Below are 23,018 nucleotides of genomic sequence, written 5' to 3'. Positions count from 1 at the left end.
ACTTGGTATGTGCTTACATTACAGAAAATGAGTCTTTCCTTTTCCTATTCAAATCAATACCTTGAACTGAACAGGATTATCTAACCTATTGCTTTCTCACTATTTTTTATTTTGGTTCCTTTTTAAATTTTTAACTTTTCAAAAAATTTATTTAGAATATTTTTCCATGGTTACATGACTCCTGTTGTCTCCCTTCCTTCTACCATCCCGCCTCCTGGAGCTGACAGTTAATTCCACTGTGTTATCTATGTATTATTGCTGAAAACATTTCCATATTATTCATATTTGCAAGAGTGATCTTTTAAAACCAAAACCCCCAATAATATACCCATAGAACCAGGTGATGAATCACATGTTTTTCTTCTGAGTTTCTACTTCCATGTTCTTTCTCTGGATGTGCATTGCCTTTCTCAAAAGTCCCTCAGGATTGTCCTGGATCATTACACTGCTATTAGTAGCAAAGTCGATTACATTTGACCGGCCCTCATTGTTTCAGCTACTGTGTACCATTTTCTCCAGGTTCTGTTCATTTCACTCTGTATTAGTTCTTGGAGGTTTTTCTACTTCATATACAAATCCTCCAGTTCATCATTCCTTACCGCACAAAAGAATTCCATTACCATCAGCTAACAGGGTTTGTTCAACATTCCCCAATCAATAGGTACCCCCTTTTCCAATTTTTTGCCACCACAAAAATCACAGCTATATTTTTGTCCAAACATTTTTATTTGTTTTATATTTTTATTCATTTTTATTGTATGAGCTTTAATACTTATTTATTTTATATTATAAAACCTTTAAAATTTCTTAATTTTGTGTTATATCTATTTTACTTTACATTTAATTTTAATTAATTGTAATTTAATTATCTTATTCATTTATTAAGTTAATGATAATTTTGTGTATTTAATGTTTAATAAATAATTTAATAAATATTAATAATTTAAATTTAACTAATTTAGAATATTTTTCCATGGTTATATGATTTGTTTTTTCCCTCCCCTTCATTCTCCCCCCTCCCAGAGCCAAGGAGCAATTCTACTTGGTTTTACATTTCTCATTGCTCAAAACCTATTTCCATATTATTAATATTTGCAACAAAGTGATCATTTAAAGTCAGCATCCCCAATCATATCCCCATTGAACCATGTGATCAGACTTATGTTTTTCTTCTGCGTTTCTACTCCCACAGAACATGGATCTAGGGTTAGAAGGGATCCAAGAAGTCCCTGAGCCCAACCTCCTCATTTCACGGAGGGCCAAACTGTGCCATATTCTAATATCAGGGTCCCAGAGGGAAAAATGTCCCAATTACTTTATTTTAGGACCAATTACTATGTATTTCTCTGTCAGACCCAGCTCTGAGATTCCATCTAGTCTATGGTTTCTTGCATTTCCTTGGTCCTTAAGTATCCCAAAGAACTTTTTTTTTTTTGTCAACAGAATTTGGTGACTGAGTGAAGGGGGCAAAGAGGATTTTCAGGCCTGAGAGGGAACCTTCCCAAGTCCCCCTGTGTGTAACGGGGACAGGCTGAGAGTTGGCTAGACCATCTCCTCATCAGGCTTTCACCAGTTAGGGGTGTCTCAGGGTGCTCCAGGGAGGTACTGAATAATGAGCCCCTCAAACTCTGTTAAACTCCCTGAATAGCTTCCAGAAGAGGTTGGCCCCAAGGAAAGGCAATAACCAGCTTATATGGGGTTTGATACATGCTGAGCCTGTGGCTGAGGGGAGTGGAGAGAAGCAAGAGGCTGAACTGCAGACAACTGGCCATCCTTGTTTATAGACCAGAGGAGGAGGACCCAGACACCCCAAGTTTGGGGTAAAAAGGAGATATGAGTCAGAGAAGACTGTGGAGGGGGAGCAGGAGACAACGATGGTGCTAGGATCCAAGGCCAGGACCCAGCAGAGGAGGGAGAAGTGGAGGGGAAATACGGGATGGGCAGCAAGTGACTTGTGTGAAAGTAGGCAAGGAATGGAGGAGGGGGAAGGAGGGTTTAACTCTGAGGCCTTTTTTACAGGCCCACTTCTACATGGCAAAGCTTAAGATTCCACCTCTCCAGTTTAAATCAGAGACTACCTAGGTAGACTGCTCATTTCTCTCTCTCAAATAAATAATTGCGAATTTAATGTAAGTCTCCAAGATGAATTACAATAATAATAAGGGGGAACAGGCTTCCCTGGACACCCCAAATTTCTAAAGGCATCCCAGGTCAAAGAGAACATGAGGAATTCTCCTGCAGTGCTGGCTGAAGGAAGCCAATCTCAGAGCAGTAGAAGCTGTATGACAGAAGGAGTTTCTGAGAGATAAGACTCAAGCCTTTCCCCAACCTTTTGGTAAGCATCAATTCTAGGTGTTCTTAGCTGATAAACCCAGATTTGTACCTTCCATTTACAATCCTCACCTTCTCTCTAAGAGTCTATATGAAGTATGGATTCTAAGGCAGTAGAGTGATAAGGAGTGATCAACTGGAAGGACAGATTTGAACCCAGGACCTCCCATCTCCAGATTGGGCACTCTATCTGTGGCTCTCTTTTCTGTCTGGAATGTGCTTCGCCCCTGCTCTACTCTTATCTACTGGCTTCTCTGTCTTCTAATTTCACTCAAATTTCATCTTTTATGAGGAGCCTTTCCCAGACTTTCTCTCTTCTAGTGACTCCCCTCCATAATTATTTCCCATCATTCTTTACAGGTATTTGTGGGTGAGTTTGCTTCTCCATTAGATCGTATGCTACCTGAGGGCACAGACTGCCTTTTATACTTCTTGTATCCCAAGTGTTTAGATCAGAGCTGGCAAGGCATGATGCATTTTGATGCAGTTTGAGAGTGTGCTAGACCACCCACTAGGAGAGTTGGACAAGATGACTTCTGAAGGCTCAGCTCTGAATCTTGATTCTTTTGCTTGTTTAGGGTTCAGTAACAATCAGTGTGGTGGCTGTGGACTTCACCCACAAGGAGTGGTGCCTGTTGGACCCTTCTCAGAAATAGCTGTACAGGGAGGTGATGCTGGAGAATATCCAGAATCTGCTTTCTGGGTGTAAAGACCATTTCCTCTCAAACTTTGTTTCTTCCATCTAAGGAATGCCTTCATTTTGTGCCTTATGTGCATCATTTTGAGCCTTCATCATTGATAAAAAAGCAAGTGGTTTTCTTCTGCCTGGCTTTTATTTTTTAAAATGTCTTTGAACTATGTGATGGGAAACTGATACTTTGTTTTGACGCTCATGACATTGTCTCTTGTAATTTAGGTAGCTTCAGTTCAAATTTGAAACCACAGCTACAAACTCCTATTCCTGAATCTAATCTCAGAAGACATCTAGTCTAGCCTCTAACTGGACCTGAATTTTATGTGCAAAATTTCAGTTAATACACAGGCATATTTTTCTTTCAGATGGGCATCAAAGGGAACTCTGTACCTGCCAAGCAGCCTCTTGCCCTCTGGAAGATATCATCAACCAAAGTGGGAAATTCTTCACTGCATAAGGCACCATTAAAGACTTTTTAGGTGTGACTCCTTGGATATCATCCTAAACTTCCAGAATTGTGAGTGAGAAAATACCCCTATTGTCTTATCCATTAGATTTTAATGTTAGTAATAGTTTTAAAATAATTGTGATTATAATTCTAAGATAATTAGAATAAGTCATGATTTTAAAAGGCATTTTAAGTTTTTAAAACTAGTGAACTTGGGCCTTAGTCAACTCCACCTTTCTCTTAGTTCATGTATCATGCACCCTTGCTTGAGGGAGAAAATCTCGGTAAAATTCTGGGCAAGCCTTCATTCCCTGCACATGCTAACTTTTGCAGTGAGAATTATTCCTGGGAGTACACTTGCCCTTGGAAAGGCAGATGGAGAAAACCTATTGGTACTGTAGGGGCTTCATTTTTTATTCAAATAGATATTGGAGAAAGAGGAGAGTAAGTCAGGAACTGGGGTGGATAGGATCTGGGCTTAGAACTGGGCCAACTTGGGCTCCCAAACTACCTCAGCTCCTTCTTCCTGTTAGAATTGAAATTATTTGAGACAGTGATTTGGAGTGAGAAGTGTCCGTTTATTGGTTAGTTCTGTGTATGGGTCAGGCCAGCATTAGCCCTGGGATGAACAATGGAGGTCAGGGGCCTCCCCAGTGACCAGAGAACCCAGATCTTGCTCAGGCAGTTTAATAGAGAGTTTTAGGAGCTCATTATTCAGCCCCTCCCTGGAGCACCCCAAGACACCCCTAACTGGCAAATGCTTGATTAGGAGATTGTCCGTCCAACCCTCAGCCTTTGCCCCCTTAACTCATTCACCAAATTCTATGGAAGAGGAAGAAGTTCTTTGAGATACTTAAAGACAAAGGAAATGTAAAAAGCCATAGACTAGATGAAATTTCAAAGCTAGGTCTTACTGAGAACTACATAGTAATTGTTCCTAAAATACAGGAATTGGGGCTTTTCCACTTCAACGCCTTGCTATTAGGATTAATATAGTATAGGAACCATTAATCCTCTGGCCTGTAATTCAGGACAAGGACTAGCCTGTCTGCCTCAATTTGGTCCTCCTTGAAAAGAGGAGGTTGGGCTCAGGGGCTTCTTGGGTCTCTTCTAACCTTAAATCTTTGTTCTCAAAAATCCTTTCATGTTTCTTTCCGTTGCCTCTTTCTATATCATAGGAAGGAGGCCAGTGTAAAATTTAAATTAATATCCAATAACTCCCAAGTATTATATTTTATGAAGATTTTTAATAATCCCTTGAAGTAGAAGAAAATAAAAAGAACAAAAGTAAGAACCCAAGTAAAATTCTCCTGCCTCTCATCTTACCTCACTGTTCAAGGCATGTCTTTGTATGTCCCATCCATCGCAATGTGGAGGTGAGGACTACAACACTGAAAATTACTTCAGATCTCTCGTCCATTACATTTTTAATTAATGCGGAAGTTGGGAATATAGTATTGCAATTGCACTTCATTTCAACTATTAAATGGACCCTTACCTTTTATTGCAAACAACCCAAAGGCAGGCAAATGATCAGTCAGAGGTAGATGTGCAATTAGATATCTGAAAATCATTTCTGAAGACCCAGTTGAGATTTACTGTTAACCAGTTAACTAAGCCTGTGAGTCTGGGTGGGTGGGTTGGGGGGAGGGAGGGAGAAACTCCAGTGCAGGTGCACCCAGAGTGATGGGGGGGAGGGATCTCTGTGTCTCTATGTCTCCCTGTCTATTCATCGCTTTATAGGACCATAGAAAAGGGACAAAATGATAGTGAGAGTGGCTCTGCTGGACCAGGAGCCATGGTGAGGCTTTGCCCTCCCCCAGAGGAGAGAATGTCCCCCCTTCCATCCAGGATGTAGCTCAGGGAGGGAGGGGTGCAGTCATAGGATGGGGGTGGGGCTGGTCCTGCCCTTCCCCAAAGGTCCAAGGACAGAAGAAGCCAACATGAGCCTGGTTGGAGTGGGGGGATGCCCGTGCCCACAGACCGTGGAAGGAGCCCCAATTTCCAGCACAGAACAAATGCCAACACATTTCCCCTCAAACCCTACGTGATGCTTGACTCTCATCTGTCAGCATCTCCCCCTCCTTACCCCACAACCTCTCCTCCTAGGAGTCTCCCTCAATCCACCCTGTGCACCTAATGCAGTTTCTGAATTGAATGAAGCCAGAGAGAGCAGCAGAGAAGAAGCAGAGGCTTCGTCCTGGCCAGTCCAATGTCCTTTCTGAGCCTAAGGCTCCCTGTCCCCTCCTGTGGGGACATCTCCACTGAGGTCAGGGGAAGGGCCCTAGGAGCCCCTCTGAGCCTTCCCCCTCTTTAGTGCCCCACAGGTGAACAAGATGAAGTCTCTCCACCTTAGGGCTTCCACTCCCTCTAGGACCACAGTCTGGCCGAGGCAGAGACCCTGGAGCCAGAGGGAATGGCCACTGGGACCCCGAGGCCCCCATCCCCGGTGAGTGAATTCCATCTTCAGCCCTGGCCAAGCTCCCCCAAGGTAGAATCCAGCTGAACCTCTGTCTTTCCCAGGCCTTTAGGGGTGCCATCACTATTTGCTGTCAGTGTGAGCTCAAAGGTCACATACAATACCGAACTGTGTGCTGGGGCTTTTCCAGGGCCTCTGTAGCTCCTGCCTGGATGAGGTTCCAGAGAGACAGGAACAAGCACTGTCATTTATTCATCCACCCTCCAGTGTGATACCCTCTGTCAGTGGGGGATGGCAGTGTGTTCCAGAATTCCAGGGATGGCACAAGGACTATCTCTGCTCCTGACCTCCAGGAACCTGGGTATGGATAGGTCAGTCAGGCTTGTCAGGGAGGCTTCAGAAGAATTTTGGGACAAGATCAGGTGATGGCACAGACAGGAAAAGGTATGTTTTTAGCAGAAGAAAAAGGATGGTAATTCCAGGGGAGGGCTAAAAGGTCTGCTTTTCAAATATTAAAATATCAGTGCACTTAACATACAGAAACTTTAGGTCTTTCCTTTTCCTAGGAAAATCATTTATCTTGAACCTAAAAGGATTATCTAAGCTATGGCTTTCTCAATAGTTTTCATTTTGGTTCTTTTATTTTTTAACTTTTTTTTTTAATTTTGACTATTTTTCCATGGTTACATGCTTCATGTTCCCTCCTTACCCTCTTCCCTGCTCCCTTCCAGAGCTGACAAGCAGTTCTACTGGTTTAGCCATGTATTATTGCTCAAAACCTAATTCCATATTACTCATATTTGTAATAGAGTGATCTTTCAAAACCAAAACCCCCAATCATATACTCATAGAACCATGTGATAAATCATATGTTTTTCTTCTAAGTTTCTACTCCCACAGTTCTTCCTCTGGATGTGGATAGCATTCTTTCTCTCACAAGTCCTTCAGGATTGTCCTGGATCATTGCATTACTACTAGTAGAAAAATCTATTACATTTCATTGTCCCACAGTGTTTCAGTTACGGTGGATGATGTACAACACTGAACTTGAGGATCTTGTGCAATTTTTTCTCCCTTCTTTCTTTTTTCTAGGGACTATTTAAAGGATTATTTGCCTTAGACATAAAAACTGAATCTTCCTGTTAAGACAGGCTCAGACCTTTGACACATAGAAAAAATTGAATAAGATAATGGAGCTGTGGGGCTTGTTCGGTTCTCATTTCAAATAATTCTGCCCTGGATTTTAACTCTTATTCGTGGCTTAATAACTTTAAGTGAAGTTCTTAATAAAAACAGTTGTTTCCTGTCTCAAAAATTTGTTTCCAACTTCTCACTTCAGTAACCTAGATTTCTTTAACATTTCCTTCTTGCTCTTTAAGACACTGATTTAGAGATGTATATACAACATATTTATAATATTACTGCATCATAAAACTAGCTTACGCTTTAAAATTTTTTGAAGGCTATTTTATCAAATGAACAACTTTAGACTTCCCTAAAAAGCAAATTCTTTCTAGAGTTTGTGAATAGCAAACACTGAACCCACTTGGATAAGGTCCTCCAAACCTCCTACACAAATTTTCTCTTCTGAGAAGGAATAGAAAGCACCCAGGTATAGATAAAGTCCATCCAACTATGGGGAAGACACAAGTTGACCAAATTTAACTCTGGTGGAGATATAAGATTACCCCTGTGGCCTTCTTTCTTTGAACCTGCATGTGGCTCACTAGACATTTTAAAGAAAAGGATAGTAACAACAATATACACCAATATGACAGAAGTTGACCCAAAATAGCCTATGAAAAAATCACCCCTAACAACATGGGGCACACCTCAGTTTATAGTGGGTTCGTTAATGAGGTGGACTCAGAAAACATAGTCCCCCTAAAAGAAAAGCTCCTGAGAATCCTCAGAACTTTTTCCTAAGGGATCTCAGAATCCTGACATATCACATCATAGTGATAAACTGCAAGAAATAAAGAAATTCCAGGCTAAAGATCCAAACTTTTAATTGTGATAAATGAAAGCTAGAGATAGCACCTCACCCAGCCTGGAGCAAAGGTTCCATATAGACATACAACAGTATATTTTACAGATTTTTCACAGATATGATGGGAGGTCCTAGGTTCAAATGTGACCCAGACACTTCCCAGCTGTGTGACCCTGGACAAGTAACTTGACCCCCATTGCCTATCCCTTACCACTCTTCTGCCTTGGAGCCAATACACAGTATTGACACTGTAAACCTCAAAATTTCTTAGACTTATAAATGTTGGAATCTCAGAGCACACTGCAACCACTCTGACAAACTCCTAAAACCACCAACCTGAGTCTTCAGACCCCTCTCTCTTTAAGGAAACCATCCAAGTTGCCTCCCCTCAGTTCTCACATCTACCAATCACTGTCCATCAATTTCCCTGTGCCAATGGAGGCTCTAGCTTAACCCAGGACCACCCAGAGGTCTCTGGCTTTGCACATGTCTGTTGAAGGTCATATTTTCAAATAATTAAATTTTGATCTATGCTGCAGCCCTTCCTCAATCCTGTTAGGACTGAGTAGGGTGGAGATTGATTCCAAGTATCTCCATTGTATCAATTCCAAAATCAATCATGACTCAAAGAAATTCCTGTTCTATGCTTAAGCATAGGTCAAAGTCCTTTCCATTGTTCAGCAAAAGGTTTCTGTCCTAAAGTAATCTTAAGAAGGGAGGAGGGGGAAACTCTCATGCCAATGGGGTTCACATTCCAATAGCCAAGACCCACTATCAATAGGAAATTTTTCAAGTATGAAATTTCCCAATGGTGAAATTTCCAACATTTATAAGTCTAAGAAATTTTGAGGTTTACAACACCAAGATGAAAGGTAAGGGTTTAAAAAAAAAAGTAGAATAAAATTATATACCTGATAGAAAACAAACAGAAGAAGAAGCAAACAATGTAATGATCCTACCACACTTTCCTTTCTCTGACTTATATCTTCTCACAAACTAGATTGTCAATTAACAAAATATATACAAGCTTTACAAACAAGAATAGCAGAGTTGCATGAAATGGGCTTGATGCAACAAACAGTACCCCTGGATTACAATTTGCACACCATCAAACCAGGAGACATAGTAAACTTAAAAAATTTCAATAGAAAATTGGCTACAGATATAAAATGGACTGGACCACATGAAGTATTGCTTACTACCCCAACAGCTATAAAATTGCATGGAAAGACTCATGGTTCCACTGTTCCCATGTAAAACCAGAAAAATAGTGACACATAGTGTTTGAGACAACAAGATCCTAGCAGTTAAGCATGCCATAGTGGGAAGATAACTTTCCAGCCCAGAGGAAAAGCATCCCAGAGGAAAAGATTTTAAACCAGCCCAGAGTAAAAGCATCAAGAAAAGCTGCTAGAGAGAAGAAACAAAGAAAGGGAGAAAAAAAAGCTGAAATGGACAGCTAAGACTTTGAACTTTGTAAATTTGTTTATATAAGAAGAGGACAGATGGGAAATGAGACTTATGTGTAAGACAGAATGTGTTGAAATAATAAAACAAAAGTAATTTCACATATTAAGGAAATAGCATGCATCACTACATATCTTGGAAGAAAGAAGAGATCCATCAGTCAACATGAGAAGTGGAAATCTGAAGAAACTTGATAAGTATTAATTCAACACAACACTATTAGACACAAAGCACAAAATCACAAACTGACATATTGGGAGATCTTGTTTAAATAAAGAAGTGTCTGAAATTGTGTTTGTGCAAAATGTAAATATGCATATAGTTAGTTCCATAAGGTCTTAGGCAAATAGAAAGATCAATAGATAGTTCTATTTGACTGACATCAAGATTAGGGAACTATGTATATTATTGTATTATGTAAATAGTCTCTATAAATAATATATATACTATAATTAGGTTAGTAACATAGTGGTAGAGTCTGTAAATATTTAGCATAGCATGTATATATGTTGTACATAAGATTAGGTTATAGATTATAGTAGAGACTGTGACCTTGAAAATATGGTTTCAAATCAAAAATATAGTGGTCGCCATGGGAAAATTCCCAAATATTAAATATACCCAAGTTAGCTGGGTTTTATAGAGATTTTAATTAATACAAATGAGGAATTAAGGAAAGGGAGAGAGAATAAGAGAGGAATAAGTATGAAGGGCCTTAGCCAACATGGCCTAAGCCTGAGCCTTAAGAGAGAGATCAGTCAGTCTTTAATCACTCACCACAAGATCCTTCCCAAGCAAGATTCTAGTGTTCAGAGAAACCCACCAGTTCAGCTCCTCAGCTTAACTAAGTTCAGCCATCAAGCCCTCCACTTCAGCTTTGGCAAGCTGAGTCCTCCCAGAGGCCTAAACCTCTTCCTTTTAAAGAAAATTTTCTCCTATGTCACCTCCCCTAAGTTTTCACATCTACCAATTCACAGTAGACTTTTTCACAGGACTGACCATTCTTAATTCACACCTGAGTAGACTAAACTTTTGAGTAATTCACACCAGAGTAGACTAAAACCTCACACCTCTTGCTAAGCTTGCTTGACCTTTTAGTGATTAATTTGACCTTCATAGGTACTTAGCACCTTTTTGTATTAGATCTAAAAATAGACTTAGCTTAAGGTTTTTTAGCTTTACTTTAAGTATGGATTAAGTACTTTTCATTGTTCATTAAAGAATTTACTTTATCTTCCCCTAAAGTATGCTTAAGTATGGGTGGAGTAGAGTTCTCACATTCCTGATCAAGTACCTTCATTGTTTAAAATGGGGAATGGTCTTAACCAAGTGTTTTGAAGTAGGGTCTGAGAATTTTTAAGATTCACAAGACTTAGATAATAGTTATAGTAAGTAGGGAATAGATTAGGAGTAAGTTAAATATAACGTAGACAGTTATACTTAGGAATAGACTTAAGCTGTATTTGCAGATAGTTTTAATTGTTTATTATAAAGTTGATGCTGAAATTATATTTAATGGAAATGTATATAGATAAAATAGTTTGCAAATAATAATAGATATATAAAATAGGAAAACTGTTTTAGTTTAACTTAGCAAGAGTAAGTAGTATTAGCACCGATTCAAATTTCTTTGTAATGGTTTTGTTCAAACATTTATTGTACTGAATTTATTGTAAAACTCTAAAACTACCCTTACCCAAACTTTCCTGCATAGAATTCCTTAGAGTAGATTAGAATAGCATAGAATAGTAGAAGTTAGCATAGAATAGTGATATAGTAATTGAGGGAAGTTTATTATTTTGGGGGAACTAATTAGAAATTAGATTTAGTAGTTTGGTAAGTATAATAAAAATAAGTGACCTTAGGAAGGTCACAACAAAAAAAGGGGATAGTTGTGGAAAGGAAAATGAAAACAAGTTCTGGACTTTCTGCCACTGAGTTGGAACAAACAGCAGGTGGAATGCTAGAGAGAAGAAATTGACAAGACTGACGGTTGGGGAAGGGGCAACTGGTAGTGGCAGTTGGTCTTGTGATGAGCACTTTCTTCTTGGCCTTGGAAGTGGAAAAAACTCTCCCTGTCTCTGATTAGTAGTGCCTCTATTTTCCTGATTTTCCCAATTGTGTACTCTCCCTGGATTCTTGTGATTGTGTCATCGACAAAAGGATTTAAGGGAAGCAGTTTGGACTGTAAGGCCAGTCTTCAGGAGCTTCAGCCCAAAGAGACAGGCCCACCAGCTCTGAAGGTCAGAACTTTCTTCCTCTTGCTGTCTTCTGCTAAGACTTTGAAATTAAGAAAATTAGCACAGATTAGCATAGACAGGAATAAGAGAAACTGACCACCAGCCTGTGAGGGCTGGCCTCAGCTCAAAAGCTGAGAGACTCAAACCTCATCTAGGGAATCCCTCTTCCCTGATACCCTCCATAATCCAAACTTGTTATTAAAAGTTATCTTTATTTGAATATTGCAGTCAGATCAGAGGACTATCTTCAGGGGACTTAGAGGGAGCTGAACCTCAGGAGAGCCATTCAACCAAAAACAGTCCTTATTGGATCCCTGCTGGATGACCTTGGTCTGGGGGAGGCTTGTCCCTCAGGAGAGTCCATGCTTACCTGCTCTGGGGCATCTTCGGCATCAATCCATAGAGAAAATATCCCTGCAGGCTATCATAAGTGGCCCATTTTTGGGGAACCCACTTTTTTTTAAAAAAATACTGTCTCAGCAGGGGGCATCTCCTTTTGCCTCACTGGCAGCCATATTTCCTCTCTCCCTTCAACTACTCCATTCCCTGCTACAAACCTACCGTATCCCCTGTTCTTCACATCCCACCCATTTTCCCAGTAAATATTACAATTGTATTTAAGTGGCTGTAACTCCTCCTTTGGCCTCTTTTATTTTTTGACTTGTGACCCAGTTGAATTCAGGTAGTTCTTTTCCTCTAGTTATTATTAATAACTTTAAAAATATAATAGTTATTGAATATTAATTTTAAAACTCACATTTTGGCTTGCCATAAAGGGATTACACAGATGATGATGGATGGACTTCATCAAAAGCTATATACAACCTTTAGAGAATTTAATAAGCTAAGAATTTAATCATAATTTTAAAGAGTCTTCAGAAATAATTTTACATAACTAGTAGTTTCTGAATAAATGATATTTTATATTTATATTAAAAGAATGTTGTATTAAAGGTAGAGAAACAAAGAAATGTTCCTACCAAGGTGTTTCTATGTAGTAGGAAGTCAAAAAAAGAGCTCATGCAAAACTCTTCGTTTTAATTTACTTCCACCAGAACAATCTAGATTTCTTGATGATATTCTAGACCCAAATAAGTTTTACTTTGTTTAAAAATATGTTTGCTAAGGTTGAAAAATTTGCTACATCTTTAAAAATTGTGACAAATATCCATCATTTCATAGGGTTTTTTTTATGTCATACAGCAACTTATGTGAAATGTGATAGTGGGTTTGTTTGCTATTGTAATTAACTGGGCTATTGTGAATTTTGGGAACTTTGGTACTTCTTTGAATATGCATTATCTACTATAATACTATTTTATTCTGAAAATCATTTGTACTCACACATGGCTAACACAGTGTCACTGATTGTAAGCTTTTTATTTTTTAAAACTTTTTTATTATTGTTTTTCCTTGCATGTGCAATATAATTATTTGAGTTTTATTTTTTCTCTCCTTTTTGTATTTGAAAAACGTCGACAGTATTGAGAGTTTTCTTTAATTTTTTTATTTTGTAGTAATATAAGCTTAAAATACATAAAATAAGCTTAAAATGTCAATGCATACCCAGAAAACTTTAGACTATAAAAACGATTCTATTGATTGTTTCAAAGAATTATGGGACATGATTCTGTCTGATTCCAGAAGAAGGGAATATACAAAAGAGCCACTGTGCAGTGCTAAAGAAGCCCAGAGTACCTGCATAGTGCCTATGGACCTCAAGGTCAAAGAGACCAGATCCCAGTGGGATTGATGTAATTTTGAGCCAAGACAGGAGGACTTGAACTTATTTGGGATTCAAGGTTGTGACTGTTTTGACATATGTGAGAGGCTGAACTTCCTCTAAGCCACATTCTATCAAGCTCCTCTTTTTCACTGCCATCCTGGCTCCCACTTGCTGCTGAAATCTAGTCCCTTTTCTGTATTTCATAGTGTGGCAAACTTTCTATAGTCCTGCCTACTGATTGGGTAGTGCATAATTTCTTAAATCATTTTAATTGGGCCCTGATTCAAGGACCTGTTATAGGTTTATTTTTTCCTTTACTTAGATTTTTTTAGACATAAGACTTTTACATTTTGTATTGTATCCACAAGTTATTTTTCTCTTTTATTTGGATACAATAATTTTAGGATAAAAAACTTGCTACCTCCCAGAATCCAGAATGTGCCATGAAGATAGATGCCTGCAGAGATCATATGCTGCACCAAAAGATCCAGAGTGAATTTTGGGGTGTGAATTGAACTATTAGGGGTTGAAATGCCTTTGTTTTGAATGTATACTCTTATGCCAAAGGGGTCTGCCCCCAAATTGGCTTTTTGTCAACCTAGGAATCATTGGTTTTATTCTCTTTTCCTTTTATCAACAAATTATTGCAATTTTTAAGTTGATTATGTTTCCATGATCCTTTTGGGGAAACTGGTTTCCCAGAAGTATCACAGGGAGGGGTATGTATAAATGGAGATTTTGAGACTTTGTACTTCATCCCCCAAAAGTCCCTTAGTACTTCCCAAAATTCTCCTTTCCAGCATTCCCATGTTTTATGTGATTGTATTTAAGTGACTATAACTCCTCCCTTGGCCTCTTTTTGACTTGTGACCAGGCTGAACTCAGGTATTTCTTTTGCTCTAGTTATTATTAATGAAAGTTTAAAAATATAATAGTTATTGATTGTTAATTTTAAAACTCACACTGCTAGATGTAAAGTAGTACCTCAGAATTTTTTGATTTGTATTTCTTTAATCAGATGGGATTTAGAACATTTTCTTAATGTGATTATGTGATTGATGAGATCTAATCACTCAAATTTATAAGGAAATAAATCAATTTTACAAAAAATCAAGCTATTCCCCAGTTGATAAATGCACAAGGGACATGAATATGCAATTTTCAGATAAAGAAATCAAAACTATTAACAAGTACATGAAAAAGTGTTCTAAATCTCTTATAATCAGAGAAATGCAAATCAAAACAACTCTAAGGTATCTCCTCACACCTAGCAGATTGAATAACATGACAGCAATGAAAAGCAATGAATGTTGGAAGGGATGTGGCAAAATTGGTACATTAATGCATTGCTGGTAAAGTTGTGAACTGATCTAACCATTCTGGAAGGCAATTTGAAACTATGCTCAAAGGGCTCTAAAAGACTGTCTGCCCTTTGATCCTGCCATAGCACTGATGGGTTTGTACTTCAAAGAGATAATAAGGAAAGAGATTTGTACAAGAATATTCATAGCCATGTAGTTTGTGGTGGCAAAAAAAATTGGAAAATGAGGGGATTCCCTCCAATTGGGGAATGGCTTAACAAGTTGTGGTATATGCTGGTATATTGTGCTCAAAGGAATAATAGAGTGGAGGAATTCCATGTGAACTGGAACAACCTTCAGGAATTGATGCAGAGTGAAAGGAGCAGAACCAGGAGAACATTGTACACAGAGACTGATACACTGTGGTAAAATCAAATGTAATGGACTTCTCTACTAGCAGCAATGCAATGATCCAAGATTATTCTGAGGGACATATGAGAAAGAACACTATCCACATCCAGAGGAAAAATTGTGGGAGCAGAAACACTGAAGAAAAACAACTGCTTGATCACATGGGTTGGTGGGGCTATGACTGGGAAAGTAGACTCTAAATGATCACCCTAGTGCAAATATTAATAATAAGGAAATGGGTCTTGATCGATACCACATGTTAAACCCAGTGGAATTGTGCATCAGATATGGGAGGGGTTGGGGAGAGGAAAAGGAAGGAACATGAGTCTTGAAACCATGGAAAACTATTCTAAATCATCTAATTAAATAAAATTTAAAATAATATTTTAAAAAAGATAATTTCCTGTAGTATGCTGTCTAAACTTATATTTTTTTTGTCATGATTTTCAGATAATCCAATAATTCTTAAATTGTCTTTCCTGGATCTATTTTCCAGGTCAGTTATTTTCTCAGTGAGGTGTCTCATATTATCTTCAATTTTTTTCATTCTTTTGATTTTTTTAATATGTCTTGATATCTTGTAAAGTCATTAGCTTTTATTTGCCCAATTCTAATCTTTTTTAAACCCTTACCTTCTGTCTTGGAATCAATACTGTGTATTGGTTCCAAGGCAGAAGAGTGGTAAGGGCTAGGCAATGGGAGTCAAGTGACTTGCCCAGGGTCACACAGCTGGGAAGTGTCTGAGGCCAGATTTAAACCTAGGACCTCCTGTCTCTAGGCCTAGCTCTCAATTCACTGAGCCACCCAGCTGCACTCCCCCCCAGTCTAATTTTTAAAGACTGAATTTCTTCCATGACCTTTTGATTCTCCCTTTCCTTTTGGCCCATTCTTCTTTTCAAGTCATTCCTCTCCCAATTTTTTTTGCATCATTTCCCAATGTCTGTTCCTCTGTTTCCGGGTGACCTATTTTGCTTTTCAGGCTACTATTTTCCTCTTGCCATTTTTTTTAATCTCTCTTATTTGATTTTTAATTTTTTTAAACTCCTCCATAGCCAGCATCTAATTCAATGTTTTTTGTTTTTTGGTTTTTTTTGAGGCTTTGCTTGATGTTTCCTGGATCTCATCCTTATCCATTGGTTCTGTTCTTTGGTCCTTACCCCCTGTAATAGCAAGGGTGATTTTGAAAAGGAAGGAACCACTGAACAGCTGTTTGGGGATTGAATTCTATGTGACACTTCCTCCCCCATCCCTAAGCTGACCAATGGAGTCAGTCAGAATAGACTAAAGAGTAAGTTTGTTCCCCTCAGCCTCCTTCTTAACTGATGGGTTGAAATTCCCCTCCTAACACATAGACTCTGAATCAAGTTCTAGTATACCTCAAGATATCTAGTTTATTTGGGTATAAGGTTGTTGAAAGAATAAGGAAAGGAAAGGACAGAGGGTAGAGGAAGTCCCTAAATTTTTCTTTCCTATATAGTTTTTTGAGAGTTTGGCCAAGGAAATCTTTTCAGGAATAAGCTTTGGGTTCTGTAGTAGAGGCATGAAGAAAGAAGACTTACAAGATAAGCCAAGCATGCAAGAAACCAAGCTGGGGACATGATCTGCAAAATCAAGGTAAAGATTCCAAACAGAACCTTCCCAGGAAGAAGCAGTTGAAGCTGGCAAGGGGGAGAAACTGTTTTGCTCTCTCTAGTTAACTGAACAAGAAAGGAGAGAAACCTCTGCTCTTCTCTCTTTGGGGGTCCCTGATCAATAGAGACTGGCTTTTCCTGATTTAGGCAGAGAGAGAGAGATCTTTGTGATTTTTGACAGAGTCTGGATTTGAGTTACTCAAGCAGAGATTATCTGACTGAAGAAAGAAGAAAAGAATAACAGTGGTCCTCCATCTCTCTAACTGTCCCTCTGTCACAGTTGTTACTGGACTGATTTCCCAAATTCCTCCTATTCTTCATTATAGATTAGGGAAACCCTCATCCCTCTTACCTCAGTTTCTCATCCTGTTTCCCAATAAACCCCCTGACTTGAAAAAGGAAAAGAAAAGAGTATCTTTATAATCCACTCAGTGGGGAGGGGCGAAGCCACAAGTTTCAAAAGAAACTGGGAGGGAGAGGCTGGAAGAAGGGAGGGGTTGAGGGAGTGTGTGGGATCTGGGAATGAAGGGAGGAGGTTAGGAAATAGATTGATCCATCAGCTGTCAATACAGATTATAGGCAAACCCCAGAGCATTCCCCTGTAGCAGTATCTCTCTCACTATCTCTATATCTGAAGTAGTACCTCTATCTCCATTACAACCAAGCATCCTTAGGCTCCCCTAGCATCTCCATAGTAACTCTCTAGTCTGCCAGAGTATAGTCATTTACCGAAACCAGATTATAATAGTTTCCACAAGTTATCATTTTATTACAGTTCCCTTAAGGGAAAAAGAGAGTCTTTATCCCAAAGACTGGCTTCAGTTGAGAATTGATATCTTCTTCCATTCAAGCAAAGGATTTTGAGGTTTGTAGTTCCTCCACCCAACTCCACAGAGTCCCAGATAAGAACAACTTTGGGTCTCTTCCTCCAACTGCTTTTGAACATGGATGGAACTCCATCCCATCCCCCAAGGTCTTATGAAGGTTCCATTTGCTCCTCTTCTCAGCATCTCTTCAAACTTCAAATTTCTCTTTGCTCCTGGTCATCCCCTTGTTCACACCCCCATTGAAGTTTACAATTGTAGCCTTTTTCCCCCCTCTCATTTTCTCATTTTACTTACCTTTTTCTTGCCCTATGGACTATATAGATTTGCCCCTCTGCTGATTTACTGAAGCAGAGTGTTTGAGCTGTTAAGCCCTGAGACTGAATCTTCTTTTTTTTTTCCATTCCCTGCTATTATACTGGATTTAGCTGGTTGAGCTAACCTGCTGAGCTGGCCTACCCTGGAGCAAAATTTTCACTGTAACAAGCAGGCTGAGGGTGCCCAGCCTGTTGGACCCCTCTAGTTCCTCCCTAACAGTCCTTACCAGAGCTCTGGACCCACGTGGTGGGTCAGATGTGAACCCTAGAGACTATGGTCTCTGCCCATGGTGCTCACATTCAGCTCAGTCTTATTGTAGGTCTCAGGGCTGTGTGGGGCAGGGGGTTTACCCAGCCTGTGTCTCCCTTTTCCTGTGAAAATAGATACACTGTGCCTACCTTTCAAGTTGTTTTCAGTAGGAGAATCTCGTGACTTCTTGTTGAGTTTGGATGTCTATTTTCTTTGAAATGAGAAATAAATATTGGTTTGTGTAATGGAAGAGATGAAAGGAGGGAGAAAGGGGAGGTTCAAGGAGGATTTACTCTCCTCCATTACAGAGAGGGGAGATGTAAACTAGGCACTGTCTTCACAGAGGGGGATGTGAACAATGGAGGCCAGGAGACAGGAGAAAGGGTCACTCAAAGAAGTAACACTGTGCTTCCCTCAGAGGAGTTAAGGCCCTTAAGGTCATAATTGTATTTGTGGGACAAAATGACCCTTTTGTGGTGTTCACTTCCCTGGGGGCATCAACAGTCAGCCCCAAGGGTTTAGATATGGCTAGCTGCCAAGGAAAGAGTGATGGCTTCCTTGGTCATAAAGGCAGAGGTTGGACTCAACCTCTGTCTCTGTGAAAGCCTAGTCTCCCTACTTGATTCCTAAGATAAACCTGAGCCTAGAGTCTAAATATCTTCAATAGTCCATTGAGGTTGTATGGGGCAAGTGATGGTAAAGGTGTGAGGAGAAAAGGAAAGAGGTGAAAGGGGAGCCCCAAACGCACCCCCCCCCCTTGTAGATTAGCTTTCAAAGTCTGGAGACCAGAGGTCATGGTGCCTTGGCCTCCTTCTTCACTATCTGCTTCTTTTCTTATACTTAAGCTTAGCTAAATCCTAAATCTAGTTCAAAGAGGTATATCAAGGAAGTTTTATCCCCTCCCCCTCCTGAGTAGCCTGTCCATCAAACATTCCTGAGATAGCACAGTTGCACCAGGTTTTGCCTCCATCAATGTGGGGTGGGTCAACATAGGTGAAGGTTTGTAGAGAATTGGGGGAGAATGGAGAAGAGAACAGAGGAGGCAGGTGGGGGGGGGAAGAGGGAAAAGACTGGAAGGCTAGGCACTGTAATAGATGATATTTGAGGGTGTATATTTGATGGTATGTTGGATAACTAGTGGATCAAGTTTTGCCTACCCTCCTCCCATTTTCCTCCCTCTTTGGAAACCTTTCAGCTTCCCCTCCCCCTTTCTTCAGTCTCCCTCAAATCACTCAGTATGAGCTATGAGATTGCAATGAAATAGTTCTTAATCTTTGTCAAACAAGGGGTTTATTTGGGGAAGACAGGATAAGGTTGGAGGATAAGGTAAGAGGAGTAGGATTTCCTTATCTACAATGAGTGTTGATTTGGAGGATATTGAGGGAAATGGAAATTCTGTCACAAGCATGAAATAGAGTCAGTCAGAGAGATATATAAGAACCGCTGTCCTTCTTTCTTTTCCCTTCTAATTAGCCAGGTCACCTCCAACTTGATTATCACAAGTCCCAAAGATACAACTAGCTTCTTCCTCCACATCAGCTAGAAGCTAAAAGCCTTTTTGCCCAGTCCAGCAGTTGGCTTGGCTCCAACTGCTTTTCCCAGTAATATTCCAAATGGAATCTTCATTTGACTGACAGATGACCCATCTCTAGCTTCTTGTCTTGCTGCATTTTCTTATAATTTCTCTCTTCTCCACAGCACCACGTGGTCAGGTTACTTATAGGAATGCTTGTCTACTGTAAAATTGAGATTTGAACTCTGGACTTGCAATCCCCACAAGCCCTTGCTCCACTTCCCCAAAATGCTTTGTAATCTCACAGGAATTCTGAGGTGGGCTGAGATCGAGAAAGGATTTAACCTGATTGCAAAGGATTTTGTGTTTCTTTTGGACTTCCATCTTGGGGCAGACGTGGCTCTTTCCATAATGTAGGTGAGGTCTTGTCTAGGCCTCTCTGGCCTAGGCACGTTTTCCTTATCCTGTATTTTCTTTAATCCTTAATCTTCAATAAACCTTTAAAAATATAATACTCCTTGCAGAGAGAAACTAATTTCTACCTGCCTCAGTCTCCCCTAAATTTTAATCTTTACAGTTTGGTGTAACCACTTCGGGCAAACAAAATATCTCAATCTTCTGATTTAATCTTTAATAGCTAGTGCCTAGAATTTTTTTTAAGCCACGTTTCTACAAGATGCTTTTTAGAAAACTATCTTGATCATCTCTTGCCTGCGGCCCTCTCCTGCTCCTGTAGCCTCTCACCTTGTGCCCGAGCTCCCGGCCCTGCTTGTCTTTTTTTTACCCTCGCAAAGCTGTTGATCAGCTCCTGCCTGCCTGCCGACGCCATCCGATTCGGACAGCTGCTTCTCCCGGCCCCAATTGGCCCTGCTTGTCTGCGCTCCGGCTCTGGCCCTGGCCCAGCGGAGTTTCTCTCACTCACCTGGCCCACCTGATTCAACTAAGATTGCAATCAACTGGTGACCTGCATGCCCAACAAACCCAGATCCTTGGTAGGTAACAAAATGGGGGGGAGTATTGGCTCCACGTGGGCAGCCTGGGCTCCACGTGGACTGGGGCAGGAGGAGGTATCAGAGCAGGGGAGAGAGAAAAAGAGAGAGAAGAAACAGACTTTTCAAGCAGGAACCTTAATAGCAATGGGCTGTTTTAAAAGAATACCTTTTGACTGTTCTGGTAATTTCATTGATTTCACCTGTGTGCCAGAAGAAAGATTCAGCCCAAAGATTCAACTTTGGGGAGGCAAATGGGTGGCTCAGCGAACTGGGAGCCAGACCTAAAGACATGCGGTCCTGGGTTAAAATCTGGCCTCAGATACTTCCCAGCTGTGGGGCCCTGGACGGGTCCCTTGAACCCCATTGCCTAGCCCTTACCACTCTGCCTTTGGACAATAGACATTTAAATGGATAATTAATTAAAAGAAAAAAACACACCCAAAGAATTTCAAAGAGACTAAAGGATATGTTTTAAGGCATTTCAGACTCCAATGGTTCATAAAAATCTCTGTATTCTATTGCATTTTTTGTTTTAATGTTTAACTTTGTGATTTTAAGTTCATATATTACTAGATTCAATATTATTCTGCTTGAACTGAAGGTTGATTGAATTTATTTTGAATGTACTTAGTTTTAAAAATTCTGTTGTTTTTCCCCTATAACTGTGCTAAAAAATATTATTTAATAAGCCCATATATGAAAAAACAGCTTTTTTCTATTTTGCCAAGGATAGATGGACTTCAGAACTGGTTACAATTGTATAAAACCTTTGGAAAAATTAATGTGCTAAATATCTCAAATGATTTTAAGGGTTTTTTAAATATGATTTTTGGAATTTTTTTTAACAATCTCTGGTTATTTTTGCTTGCCCCTACCATGAGGTAAGGCCAATAGTAGCTGAAGTGAAATACATTTTATAACCCCCAACCTTCCCGCATTTCTAAATATGTGAATGGAAGTTGGGGCAGTTAATATCAGGGCATTTGTATCCCTAAAAAGCCGCCAAGAAAAAGGATCACCCCATTATTTATACTCTTCAGCTCACTACTTTACTTGCACCAGAATGATATATAGATTTCTTGATTATGTTCTTAACCCAAGATGAGTTTTACTTTGTTTAAAAATATGTTTATTACCAAGATTGAAAGATTTTCTATGATTGCAAAAAATTGACACAAATATCCATCGATTCATAGATTTAAAATGCCATACAGCAACTTATGTGAAATATGATAGTGTTTGTTTGCTATTATAATTAATTGGGCTATTGAGAATTTTGGGGATATTGATAACTATATATTTGTACTACTGTATTTTTAAAAATGAAAAATTGTTAACCTTGTTCAGTTCATTTGCCTTCTACTCACAGTGAGCATGGCCAGATATTAAGAGGAAATGGATCTCATTTTTGGTGAGAAAGCCTTGTATTCTATATTTTCTTAGCTGACACAGAGTGTCAATGATTATAAGCTATATTTTTGAATTTTTTAAAGCTCTTTTTTATTATATTTTTCTTGTATGTGCAATATACTATTTTTTTTCTCTCCTTTTTATATTTAAAGCACATGTCACCAGCATTAAGGTTTTGCTTTTTCAGTACTACAAGTTTGAAATACATTTGTCAGAGCATGCCCTAAAAAGCTTGTGACTATAAAAACAATGCCACTAATTATTTAAATAAATTATGGGACTTTGCTTAATGATTCTGTCTGATTCCAGGACAAGATATACACACAAGAGCCATTGCACAAAGCCAAAGAAAAGCAAATCCAGGATGGATTGATGCACTTCTAGGCCAATACAAAGGTCTTGAACCTAGTGTGAAGACTCGAGGTTACTGTGCTTAACATGTTGTTATGACATAGGCTTTCCTTGAGTCCACACTCCCTCTGAAAATACTCACAGATGAGTATCCCCAAAACCTTGGCTCCTATAATCTGGTCCCCTTTTCTGCCTCTCATAGTGTGGTACCTTTCTGTAGTCCTGGCTATTGATTGAGTAAATGCATCATTGCTAGATCATTTTGATTGGGCCATGATTGAAGAACCCGTTGTAGATTTATTTTTCTTTTCACTTGGAATTTTTGCACATAAGACTTTGATAGTCTATATTTTCATCCAGAAATTTTTCTTTTTTATGGATTTTTCTGATATCTTTTTAATATCTCTTGCCAATTGATTCATATACCTCATACCTCAGCCATGCATCCCTAAGTGATCCTGTTTTTTTAATCACCCTCTTAACGGGGGGAATGTAAAAAATATCATTATTTAAATTGCAAAGTTTAAATTCCTTTTTGAGAAGAATTTTAGGTAAATAAAGATGCCACCTCTCTGAATCCAGAACTGAACTATTGGAGAAGCCACCATGAAGAAGCCTCCAGACCACAAGTTGCACAAAATTGAACTTTGGGTGTGGTTGATTGAACATTTATTTGTATGTATACTTTTATGCCAAAGGGGAC

At 39.3% G+C, this 23,018-nt stretch overlaps 1 long non-coding RNA gene across 1 annotated transcript; it reads left to right on the top strand.

Moving 5' to 3' along the window:
• Window positions 1–959: 959 nt before the first annotated feature.
• On the top strand, window positions 960–21,385 carry LOC103095258 (uncharacterized). The gene is made up of 3 exons (XR_008918226.1): window positions 960–2,335; window positions 3,391–3,542; window positions 5,791–21,385. It is a non-coding gene; the product is annotated as an uncharacterized LOC103095258 (long non-coding RNA).
• Window positions 21,386–23,018: the final 1,633 nt, after the last annotated feature.

This window comes from Monodelphis domestica, chromosome 4, assembly GCF_027887165.1.
Source record: "Monodelphis domestica isolate mMonDom1 chromosome 4, mMonDom1.pri, whole genome shotgun sequence".
Classification (NCBI taxonomy): domain Eukaryota; kingdom Metazoa; phylum Chordata; class Mammalia; order Didelphimorphia; family Didelphidae; genus Monodelphis; species Monodelphis domestica.
The sequence above is the reverse complement of the archived record's forward strand: the minus strand, read 5'-3'. Positions and strand labels throughout refer to the sequence as shown.